The sequence below is a fragment of the Lissotriton helveticus genome, chromosome 3_2 (assembly GCF_964261635.1).
Source record: "Lissotriton helveticus chromosome 3_2, aLisHel1.1, whole genome shotgun sequence".
Taxonomy (NCBI): Eukaryota; Metazoa; Chordata; class Amphibia; order Caudata; family Salamandridae; genus Lissotriton; species Lissotriton helveticus.
In genome coordinates this window covers 351,813,847-351,826,290 of record NC_136062.1, presented here as the reverse complement: position 1 = coordinate 351,826,290, position 12,444 = coordinate 351,813,847, and the positions used below count along the sequence as shown (strand labels likewise).

General features: G+C 39.9%; 1 protein-coding gene across 1 annotated transcript in view; it reads left to right on the top strand.

Moving 5' to 3' along the window:
- The window catches only part of NELL1 (neural EGFL like 1), a 3,494,430-nt gene that overhangs the window by 1,837,475 nt on the left and 1,644,511 nt on the right, over positions 1-12,444 (top strand). The window lies entirely within an intron of this gene.

Genomic DNA, 12,444 nt, shown 5'->3' with positions numbered 1-12,444 from the left:
TTCCTGCCTACGAAAGTCCTGACCCTATGCTTTTAGAACAGTGGGCGGAGTTAACAGCGGCATTCTGCAAAGCCATGCTAGAGTTATTAGTTAAATTCGCATGGAGTGACAGAACCAAAGCGATTGAAGAGATAGCCTCTCTGGTATTGGAAATTGCAAAGGAGACGGATAAAGCCACAGTGACACAATTACGAGACGAGATGAAAAAACGCCTGGTCAGATATGAACTAAAGATACGTCAACGCAAACAAGAGAAGTTTGAGAGGGACGAGCGTGACTATACACAGGGAAGAATTTTAACATTCTCCAAAAAATTCGATGGTCCAAGAAAAGCCCTTCATAAAACTAAAAGCATCGGACCAGTCGAAGAACCACCTACCTCTGAATCCTCTGCCACAGAAGAAGAGCCTTCCGAAGATGAAAGACCAACCACGAGCAGAGAAGGAAAGAAAACTCCTTTTCATTTGGAGTTCGACCTTATCCGCAGTACGTGGCTGAGAAGTGGGAAGCTGAAACCACCGGAAAAAGACGAAGAACCAGACGAGGCGGCTGGCAGAGGAAGAGGAAGGGGCAGAGGTACAGGACAATCGATCCGCAAGAAAAGAGGCAAGAAGTGGTAGATGCGGGTCTTACCATAGTCAACCTTACCGAAAATCCCTTAACACCAGCAGAGGAGGACACTCTAAAATTGGGGCTGAGCTTTTGCCCCAATAAAAGACTAGAGTACACCCAAACCCGCATTGACTTGTTCAACCTGACCCGTAAGATGAAACTACATAAATTCCACAAATTGAAGCCACATACTGAGGGCTCAAAGAAAACACGAAAGAAAACCACAATTTATCAAACTGATGTATTATCTGTCAAAGATCTTAACACAGTAGAGGTGCTAGAAGAACTTCAAGCAGAACAATGTGATGGAGTTGCTGATGTGAATATCAATATGCCAGGAGTGGGAAATATTGAACAACAATCCCCAATTACAAATTTCAAAGCTCCATCACAATTCAATCCGCAAATGCCATATGATGCAATGAAACCTTTGCGGATTCTGTAACACGAGATCTGATGCATCATAGACAGTCCAGCAGTAAAAGAACCTGTAAAAAGAACAACTTAACTCTGGCACAATCCAACATCTTGACCAATCTCCATAACAACAGAGGAATAGTGGTAAAACCCTCAGATAAGGGTGGTAATGTTGTTTTATTAACCTACAACCAGTACTGTAAGGAATCTTTGAAACAACTAGAGGACTCCGGATACTACCAAAAAATAACCATGGAAAAATACAAAGAAAGTATCCGATCTTACCATACTCTACTTACGAAATGGCGCAACAAATCCATGTTAGATACAGATGAGTTCTTATTTTTACGCAACCCAGAACCCGTATTGCCGACCTTCTATCAACTACCGAAGGTACATAAAGACTCCAAGAATCCTCCAGGAAGACCTATCGTTTCCTCAAAGGGGAGTCTGACTGAGAACTTATCTATCTACATTGATTCTTTTCTCTTCACCTTTGTCACTGATTTACCATCTTTCGTGAAAGATACTAAAGACTTCATCCAACAAATTGACCAGATCACGTGGGATCCATCCTACCTGCTAATTACTCTAGACATAGCCAGCCTCTATACATGTATCCAACACGACCAAGGTATAGAGGCTGCCAAACACTTTCTGGACAAAAGACCAGCTAAATTTGCCCTACATGGACAATTTCTGATCGAATGTTTGAAATGTTGCCTAACAAATAACATCTTTTTATTCCAGAATGATTTATTTAGGCAATTGAGTGGGACAGCGATAGGAACCTGCTTCGCCCCCAGCTACGCGAATCTTTTCGTGGGCTGGTGGGAGGAGCAGGTTGCCCTAGCAGGTGAAAACCTCAAATGGGCTGATCACATTGTTGTCTGGCGTCGATATATCGATGACCTCTTCCTGGTGTGGAGGGGCTCCACCACACAGGCTGAGGAATTTGTTGAAGGACTCAATATGAACAATCTGAATCTTAGATATACATCTGATATCAGTGAGAGGGAAGTGCATTATCTCGATTTGAGAGTCTATGTACATGAGGATAAATTAGAGACAAGTCTTTACCGCAAGCCAACAGCTGGCAACAGCATTTTGTACTTTGACAGTAGCCACCCTCCCAGTTTGATCCGCAGCATCCCATACGGAGAGCTACTAAGACTACGACGGAACTGTTCTTTGGACTCTGAATTCGTCAGAGCTGCACAAGACAGCATTGCTAGATTTCTAGCAAGAGGCTATGAACAATCTCTCCTTGATAATACCTATAGGAGAGTTCTGAGAATTCCCAGAAAACATCTATTTGCTCAGACGTCTCTGCCAACTGACGACCCAGATTCCAAAATGAAATTCCGTCTGATAACCACTTATTCTGATGAGGTTTTCCAACTAAGACAAATCCTCACGAGGAACTGGCACATCTTACGAACAGATCCTATCATAGGAAGTGATGTCCCAGTTAAACCTCTTATAACTTTCAGAAAGTCTAAGTCGATCAAAGACAGTTTGGTGCAAAGCCATCTTATGCCATTACCACCCACATCCACAGGAACATTAAAAGAAATGAAAGGATTCTTTCCCTGTGGGAAATGTCGAGCTTGCGAAAATAGCAGAAGGACACTATCCTACAAGGTACCGGGACTGAAAAAACCGAAATTGATAAATAAATTTATCACATGCACAACACCTTTTGTGGTGTACTGTTTGGTTTGTCCCTGCGGTCTCCAGTATATCGGAAGCACAATGAATAACGTGAAACTCCGGATACTGGAACACCAAAGGGCGATCATGAACAAAGATGCAACCTACCCCGTTGCTCGTCATTTTGCCGAAAAACATGGAAGTAACAGGGAACTATTACGCTATTTCGGCATTGACCATGTGCCCTTACATCCCAGAGGAGGAGATAGATTACTCAGTCTCCGTAGACTCGAATCTAGATTTATAATAGATCTACAAACTAAGAACCCAATGGGATTAAATATAGGGGAGAAATTAACAGTACATCTCGGCAGATAATCTACAAAGATTTAAGAACTAGATTATACCTCAATGTACTATGAAGCTTTTTAGCAGAATCCAATATGAACACATGTATATAGTTTTTTCAATCTTCCCCTTCTCCTTCATCCTTTTTCAATTAATTCGAATTTGATTCAATTTTGCTTCCTGCAAACTAGCACATCAAACAATTATACGTATTTAACCTGGTGTTGATCGAATAGTATAATGATATTAGAATTCTGAGATTTGATCCTAAGAAAATGATTTTGTAAATAAGATATGATATGTAGATACATACTTGTGTAATGATCGTTATAACAATCTCTTGGTTGTTTGAGACTATTTTTTATAAATATTATCTGATGTGCTATTGTGACAGGTTATTCTCCGGACTACAATCAATTGTATGTTACCGGAGTTCTGCCGATACACGGCTAGATCGTATTCTGTTTCTGATGTATACTATGCAGCTCTCCATAACCTGGTAATAGAGTAAATTCTCTTGGGTTATTTATGCCAGACCAACGCCGATACACGGCGATATAGTTTTGGTTTTCTGGCAGTGGAAAAAAGTCAGTATGAGACACATAATTTATTCATTTACTTACGCAATGGTGCGATTCGAAATGCTTTACATAAAAGAAATAGCGTGTATTTTTTCAGTATATGCATTCATTGTTTATGTATGACTCGTACAATATGGCTGCCACATTTAACCCATTTTCACGATCACACGTTCAAATGTTTTACTTTAAAAAGTCCGCCTTCTGTTTCTATGGGGACGTTACAAAAAAGCGTCACAGAATGAGTGTCGGCGACACTGAAGAAGGACTATTGTCCGAAACGCGTCTGTCATCAGCGTTGCCGTGTGCTAAATAAAAATCTGTTGCCAAACCCGGAGTGCTTATATTCTCTTTCCAAGACGGGAGGGAGATTTAGGAGCTTGCATATATATATATATATCTATATATATAGATATATATATATATAGATCTATATATATATATATATATATATATATATAGATCTATATATATATATATCTATATATATAGATATATATATATAGAGATATATATATAGCTTCTAAAGAAAACTATGTCATTGCCTCTTGTTAGGACATTAATGACCAACCTGATAGCACATAAAGTGCCAGATATGCATGTCTGTGTGCACCTCTTCAGACCTAAGGTCAATACTCTGTAAATGGCAGGGTGTCTTTGAGACACCCCTGCACCCTTGAAATTATTCTCAGTTTGCGAATTTGCAAAATGCGATTCGCAAATTGAGAAATTTTTCGCAATCATTCCTATGGGCCTCCTGTCCCATAGGAATGTATGGGAAACTATTCCTTATTTGCAAATTCGCAAAGTGCGAATTCGCAAATAAGGAAGACTAAGAAATCGCTAAAAAATAGCAATTCTTTACATACATTCCATTTTGCGAATTCTAAATAGCGATTCCTTAAAAATCGCTATTAAGAAATCGCAAAATGGAATTTTGATACGACTACCCCTATGTCTAAAAACAAGCACTGTCAAATCAAGAGGTCTTGCCTGCTTCTGATTTTTATTTTACGTGTATGCATATGCGTATGCAGCTGCTATGTTTGAGTGCATTTCTAATACTTTAAGTAGATCCATTGAAAAATTGCTTCCGTGTATGCACGCACATACAAGTCAGTCATATTTCTATGTATTTTTCTTATGTTTATAAAATTCTATTCTTTGTATATAAAATAACAAGATTGAAATATATCAACAGTGAACAATTATATCAGAACTGACCAGCATCCAAATTTGTTCAGCAACATCTAACTACAGATTTTACAGCTAGCACTGAGCACGTTTTCGGGAGATAAACGTCCAACGAGTATGGCAAGGTAGTCCTGGTACTTCAAAGTCTACAAAGCTGGACATATTTTCTATGAATTAAAAAACAAACATTTAACTGTAATTTACTTTATAGTTACACAGCTACCTAACATTCTTGTTTTTTAAATGTTCGGACTCATTACAACAAATCCAGATCACCTACTTAGAGCCTTAATGATATCATTAGAAAGAGGCACAGCTGAATGGAATGGCACCTCTCCTCTGATTGCCTCCAACAGATGCAGCAAGAATTCAAATGTCTTCTGATTTCCTTTGGTATAGACACAGGTTGGTACATCAGGTTCCAACAAGGGTGTTAAAAGAAGACAGATATTATTTTTGCAGTGATGGTATTACTAAGCTTATCCCTAGAAATCAATAGGTACTCCATCCCTGATTAGCCAGTAAACCTTTGTAAGCCAGGTTCTGTGAAAAGTAAACATTTGTAAGCCAGGTCCTGTTGAAATCAAGCTATTTTTATCCTTGTAATGTAATGTGATCCTGTTTTACATATGGTAGACTGGTGTTGACCTTGATATAGCTGTGCATCGACTTTTCTCTGTGCCGTTTAAGTAATATGGATCACCATCTGTCCTGGTGTTCCAGGTTCCAACTGTGTGAATTATATTCTAATACAGTCAATTGGAGACAGGCTGGTGGAAGGGCAGCTACTTATATGTGGCTGGGAGCTACAATGATAAAGTCCTGCTTTGTCCTTGCCCTGTGTGGGGTCAACATTATTTACGCCACCAGAATTTGACAATGAGTTGGCAGCTGACACATGCGACAAACCATTAGCTGCAGACCCAGCATGTGTAGGCATAAGCAATAGTGCCCTGTGAGGAAGGATACCACAGGCACTGAAGAGGAGATAATTGCAACTCCACTATTTTGGGTCAGAAACTAGACTGCGGGGTTAATGATTTGTGAGTGTAGCGTGAGCAGAGACCTCAGCTCAAGTTACTCAAGCGCGAGGCATTCAAGTGTGCTCCATGCTTCTTGTGCGAGCCAAGAGCGTGAGAGTTACCTACTTCAATCGATTGACCATGCGATCCATGCTTTCCCTAGCCCAGTTACATCACACGCTTCTGGGTGCCTGTGGAACAAGTTCCTGTGAATATTACGTCATGCTGCAAAATGTCAGAACTCATCTTTAAAGCTTCCCAGTTTCTTGAACCGAACTAGCATAGCCTTCCGCCATTGTTTGTTAGGAGACACAGAAGCATACAGTGACTCACACACTTGCTTTCTTTCACAAGTTAATATTAAACTTACATCTTCTCTTTCTCGGTGACTCGCACACCTGTGTTTCTCAACTATTAACTACCAGTGCTGGTAATTTCTCTGAGAGGGTTCTTCAGTGATTCACACAGCTTTCATGAATTATCTCAGTCCTTGTCTGCTAGCCATGCAGTCTCATGGTGCCATTGTCTTGCCACCAACATTGCTGGCTTCACCAAGTCCACGTTCTATTAAAATGTGAGGATTGGTGGACTATGTTTGAGACTTTCTTGGAAGCATTAGATGGTGTACGATTCAGTGCCTCCCGAAAAAGGCTTTACTTGTAAATAATGTAGGCAACGTAGGGCAACACTGTTTAAAATATTTACCGCCTGCTACCCAGCCGAATGGAGACCAATTGAGGATGTCTACGTGGAGGGTAATAAAAGACTGGAGGTTTGATTTGCTAAAGAGAATAATTTGGTGATGAATTGTTACAAATTCAATACTCACCAGCAAGAAGGGCAATCAGTAGCTGACTTGATCCCCAGTAAGAAAACTATCGCTAAAATGGTAATTTGGAGCAATGACTGATAAACTAGTCTGTGAACAGATGGTAGTTCACTGCAGATGTAAAAAAAAAACTCAGGATGTCTATGGGCAGCCAAAGCTTTATCTCTCACAACACTGTATGGGAGAGATGGACAAAAGAAGAAATAATGGTAGTACCGTTTCTACAATCGTCAGGGAGTACTCGGAAGTGGCTTGAGTGCTAAAATCTGGCTAAAATGTACCAAGAGTGAAGCAATCCACCAAATCTTGCTATACTTGTGGCAGCAGTTTCCACACTGCAGACTTTCGCAGATATGTAGCTATGGATAAAAACTGTTGGAGGTGTGGCCATAGAGGACTCTGCTTAGTATGCAAGCAGACGGGTAAACCCAGAGTAGCTACTGTAGATGACGATAATCCCATGATGGAAAAAGAAGATAGTGTAGGTAAGGTTGAAGAAGGACAGGGCAGAAGAAATAGACCAATAGCTGAGTTCATTGTTAATGGGAAAGTTGTCCAATTTATGATAGACTCTGGCTATATGTACCAGCCACGGCCCGTGGAGGGAGTTTCGGTGGGGTGGAGAGGCGGGGCGGGGAAGGGGCCGGGTGGGGGTTGCTAAAAACCGGAGTATGGATAATTGAAGGTGCTACGAAATTCGTTTTATTAATTAAATTGTTTACTTACCTTCAATTATGCATACTCCGGTTTTTAGCACCCCCCACCCTGCCTCTCTGCCCCACCGAAACACCCTCCACGGGCCGCGGCTGATATGTAAACAATTGTTCCGAGAGCTGTATTTGAAAAACTGTGACCAAAGGTGAGTTTGCTGCCTGTGGATATCAACCCGGGTGAGTATCAGGGAGAGTCCATTGATTTCTAAAGATACATGGAGGTGACTATGGATTCAGCAGGAGAGTAATACAAGGAAAGGTTTATTTGGCAGTGAATGGGCCACCCATATTAGGCTGGATGCATCAATATAATCTAAACATTGTCGTAATTCCCAGAGCTTCTAGCCAGGTGATGGTAGATGACATCAGTTTGAAAGCCATACTAGAAGTAGCTAGTGAAGTTTTCAAGAAAGAATTAGGATGTTTAGAAGGGTATGTCCACAAAATTGTATTAAAACCAGATGCAGTACCTGTACAGCACAAGATGGCTAGTGCACCTGTCAAGGAAATCCATAAAGAAATGGTCTCATATGGTGGAATTGTACCTGTAAAGAAGTCTATGTGGGCACCGCCTGTTATAATTATGAAAGTCATATGGTAAGCAAGTTTTACAAGATTAGCGGCCCGGTTGTGAAGGTATAGAGCACATTCAGGGGTGGAAAAACACTCAAGCTGATTGTCAGCTGTTTTAGCAAAAGAGAGTGAAGGGGCTGTAGCTTCAGTCCAGGATGTTTTGAGTGTCGTGGGAGCACATGCCATCACAAGGCAAGAATGGATCAATGAGATGGAGTCAGATGTTATGCTGAAGTAAGTGAAAAGTTTGGTGTTACATGGGAGTAGATGAGAGAGTACAGTACCTCTATCAGGCCTTCTCTCAAACTTCTAGATGTGTTGTCAGTGTATGAGGACGTCGTGGTTATGAGGGGAAACAATTCATTCCCCCTCAAGCTTTATGGGCCAAACTCACAGAGATAGTGCATAAAGGGGTATTTATGCCAAACCGAAACAAAAAAAAGATTGCACGTAGACTGGTGGTGGCCCGGAGTGGATGTTCAAGAGGATAGTTAGGTGCAAAACTGTAGCCTCTGCAAGGAGAGTGAAAAGCACTTGAGAGTGGTGGTACAGACAGATTTAGGGCACATAACTTATGCCAAACAACCTTTGAACAATATTTGTTTAGATGTTATTGGCCCAATGAATGAATTGAGAGGGGATTTGAGATTTGCTATGGTAATTGTGCATATGCACACTAAATGACCGATGGTAAGATTTCTGTAGAAGATTACCACCAGAGCAATGGCTGCCTTATTGAAGGACATTTTTTGTGAAGAAGGCATTCTGTCAGTTATTTTCATGGATAATGGCACTCAATTGACTTCCCAAGAAATACAGGGTTTCTGGAAGCTTCTGGTATTAAGCAGGGTAATGGTATATCTGCGAGTGCCAACCAGATAGTTAAAGGTACCATTTAAATGGCAATTGCAAGTGGCAAGATGTTTGTTGTATGGTTTCAGAAATGGTATGGGTGTATCGCTCAAGTGCACATGGAGCGACTGGCAAGATGACCTTTGAGTTAATGCGTGGTAGGTTCACAGGCACAAAATTGGTTACCACATGGATTTAATGGATTGTAAGACAGAGAGGAAGTCAAGAGTCAGTGGTAGGGAGTGGGAAGTCGAAATGTAACGTAATGTAATATAACCAGAGTTGTCTTCTTCCTGATGCATTTGTGAATGTGATTAGGTAAAGTGATGGAGTGGCAGGAGTGGTGGTGGTTTGTCTAAGTTCAAGGGGCCATTAAAATTGGTCATACCATACCTCATGCTGTGGTATGGTAAAATGGTGAAAAGTGAAATTATAGGCGAGTGGCACTGTATTAAAGAGGCGGGCCATGAAAATTGGATGATGCACCAGGCTGTCATCCTGCCATCAGTGCCTTTATGCTGATGTCAGATAATGATTTAACACTTCCTTTACAAGTTGTCTCAATACTAGAAAACTGCCCCTGGATAGGGGTAAAATGTTGGCATAGGTCCCTGCTAATTTGGATTTCCACAATCACTTTGCAGAGAGGGCAATAGTCAGGAAAGGTTGTCAGTCACCAGGATATCTCATTGACTATGTATATACTTGAGATTTCGGCATCAATGTGGGTGTTTCAATGTCTATGTTTGAAATTCATTTTCTTTCATAACAATGTTTGTAATTGATTTTCTTTTCATTTATGTTTGTGTGTTATGTAATTAGTTTTCTTTTGTTTGAATATAAAAAGAGAAGAGGATGTTTCATAACTGTGCATAGAATTTTCTCTGTCCGGATTAAGGATTGTGGAACACGATGTGTCCTTGTTTTCCAGGTTCCAACTGTGCGAGTTATGTACTAATAAAGTCAGTTGTAGACTGACTGGCAGAGGGACAGGTAGTTATATCATACAGCGAGTTACAGCTATAAACACCTGCTTTGTGCCTTACCTTGTGTCGGGGTCAACCTTCTTTATGCGCTAAAAGACCTGTGTATTGATTACATTTGTAATATGTTATGTTAAATGTATTTGTTTTGCACATGCCCTCAATGTGCACGGTCCTGATGCACTTTCAGAATCCAGGTCCCTTTACTGTTCTTGACATGTAGTTGAAAAGAGTCAAAGTGGTCTGATGATATTTCCTTGAGTTTCTCTTGTAAGTAGGTGCTATTCCAAGAGATACTTATCAAGAACAGTTTATTCGCAATACAGTTTCCTGCCGCTAAAACGGCGATAATTTTAACGAGGTTCTTGCTAATTTGCCCCCAAGTTCTTATCATGAAAATGGAGCCCACAGCCAGCACCGGCATCAGCCGTTCCGTCAGCCTGACTCCAAAGCCAAGGCAGTGCACATGTGATCATGGAACACTAGTCAAGCATAACCAGTTAACACTTTTACATATAGAATACACATATGTAATCACAATTCATAATGGTACAATAGTTTCAAATTGTTTAGAGATGATTCATATTGGAGAGAGGACATCAGGGTCAAGAAGCATTGCTGTATTTTCCTGTACATTTTTTTTCTTTCTAATGCTTATTATCATTCCTTATTTTCTTGAGCAGTCTTGAATAAAAGAGATATAAAATTGCTTTACATTGCTCTAAAATTGAATAAATGAAAATGCACTATGTCATTGCTAAATATGAAATATAACCTTGTCCTTGGGTGGTAAAATGTAAATGATTTGTCTTTGAAAAGTATGAGCCTGAAAAAGCAAATTCTATTAAGTGTGATAGAATAAAAAAATATGGCTGTTCCATAAGGGCTTCGAGGGTGATGAGTGGCCAGCATGAGTCTATTTTTATGGTTCCTACAATAATTGGCTTAGAGGGCTGAAAAGAGAAGCGTTCATAAAGGGCACAGTGAGATCACTCTGGGGCGTTGGAAGTAGGATGACTGTGGGTAATGGTAATACGGAAATTCTGTGCACAGGGTTGATTTTAATTGGTAACGAGTACAAATATCATTAATGTCAGGGGGATAGAGTGAAGGCATAAATGTGTAAGGTCATGGGAGGTGGCATTTCACTTGCATAAAGAATTCCATTTTTCTGGACATGTTCATAATCACCTCTTTTTTTAAAGTGACCAACCCTCACCTCTTTTTACAAGTGTGTGACAGCAGCTACAAAGGTCTTCCGCATTACATCATACTGCAACCCTGATTTAACTAGCACAGCAATTTGGTATTCACAGCTGCCACTGGCTCAGACCTCCTGCCGAACATCTTAGACCGTGACTGCTCACTTGGCTCAACTCCATTGTTTGAAGCTGAATTATGGCACAGTTTCCTTATTCTGTCGTGCAGTGGTAATAGCAAGAATTAGACCCACAGTCTAATAATATAAAATGTCTTTGACAAATCTGAATGAAACATAGTTTCTTGCAGTCTTCAAATTGGCCACGTAACCGTATTGATGGATTATGTGTGTGTTTGTGTGTATATATATATGTATATATGTGTATATATATTTTTATCGTACATACATACCTATGTATTCACTGAAAAAGCAAAGGATAAAGTGGCCCTGTAGTTAGGTTTCCACCAGTTATAGTTTACTGAGAAAACCATAATTTGCACCCACATACTACTTATGACCTCACATGATACATGGATGTATGACGTTTCAACGCATGCTTTTACAATGCATGCCATTACAACGCAAGTTTTACAAAGCAAGTCGTTACAACGACTTGCGTTGGGGGCGCTGGATAGTGAATAGTTTAATTTACTATTCCAACTCCAGTCCCCGTGGATAGTAGGGAAGGTGTTGGATAGTAATTAAACTATTCCCTATCCTAGAGCGCCCCCCAGCGCAATGCTTTGTAATAACTTGCGTTGTAAAAGTTGTGTCGTAATGGTAGTGCGTTGTAAAAGTTGCGTTGTAAAGGATGTTCCCCATAATACATATATCAGGACATGTTAAATTACATCCTTTACTACTTCATTGATGACATCCCAAAATACATAAACTTCACTCTACTTGTAGATGGTAAGGAGTTTGGGTTTATGTGTTAGAGGTATTTGTAGTGACAAATCCGGGATTTCAGCATATTGTTCAATTGTGCACCAAGATTTCCCTTTAGTGTATATAGTCTTAAGCTTGAACTTTGTGAAGAGTTTTTGATCACCAAGTATTTCCGTTAAGTAATGTTTCTCAGAGTTAAATCACTTTCCAATCCAATGCTCAGAAAATCCATAGTGTAGATATAAGTACTGAAAGCAATTACACCTATAATCCCAATAATATAATCTTCAATCCAGTAGTGCCCATCCACCCCTAATAGTAGCTTGCTTTTGTGGTCCAGTTGTTCTGTGGGCTACTTTTACATGCCATATACATATGGAAATAATAGTCTCAATATCTCAATATTTGCTTGTAACATGCCGGAGGAGTGATCACAAATAAACGACAACAATTTTGGAAGGATATTTATTTTAACTAAATTAATCCTACCAACTAATGATTTTTGTAGATTCTTCTATCTTCCTGATTGTATCTTTGTAGACTCAAGTAAGTTTGAAAAATTATATTTGGAACATGAGCAT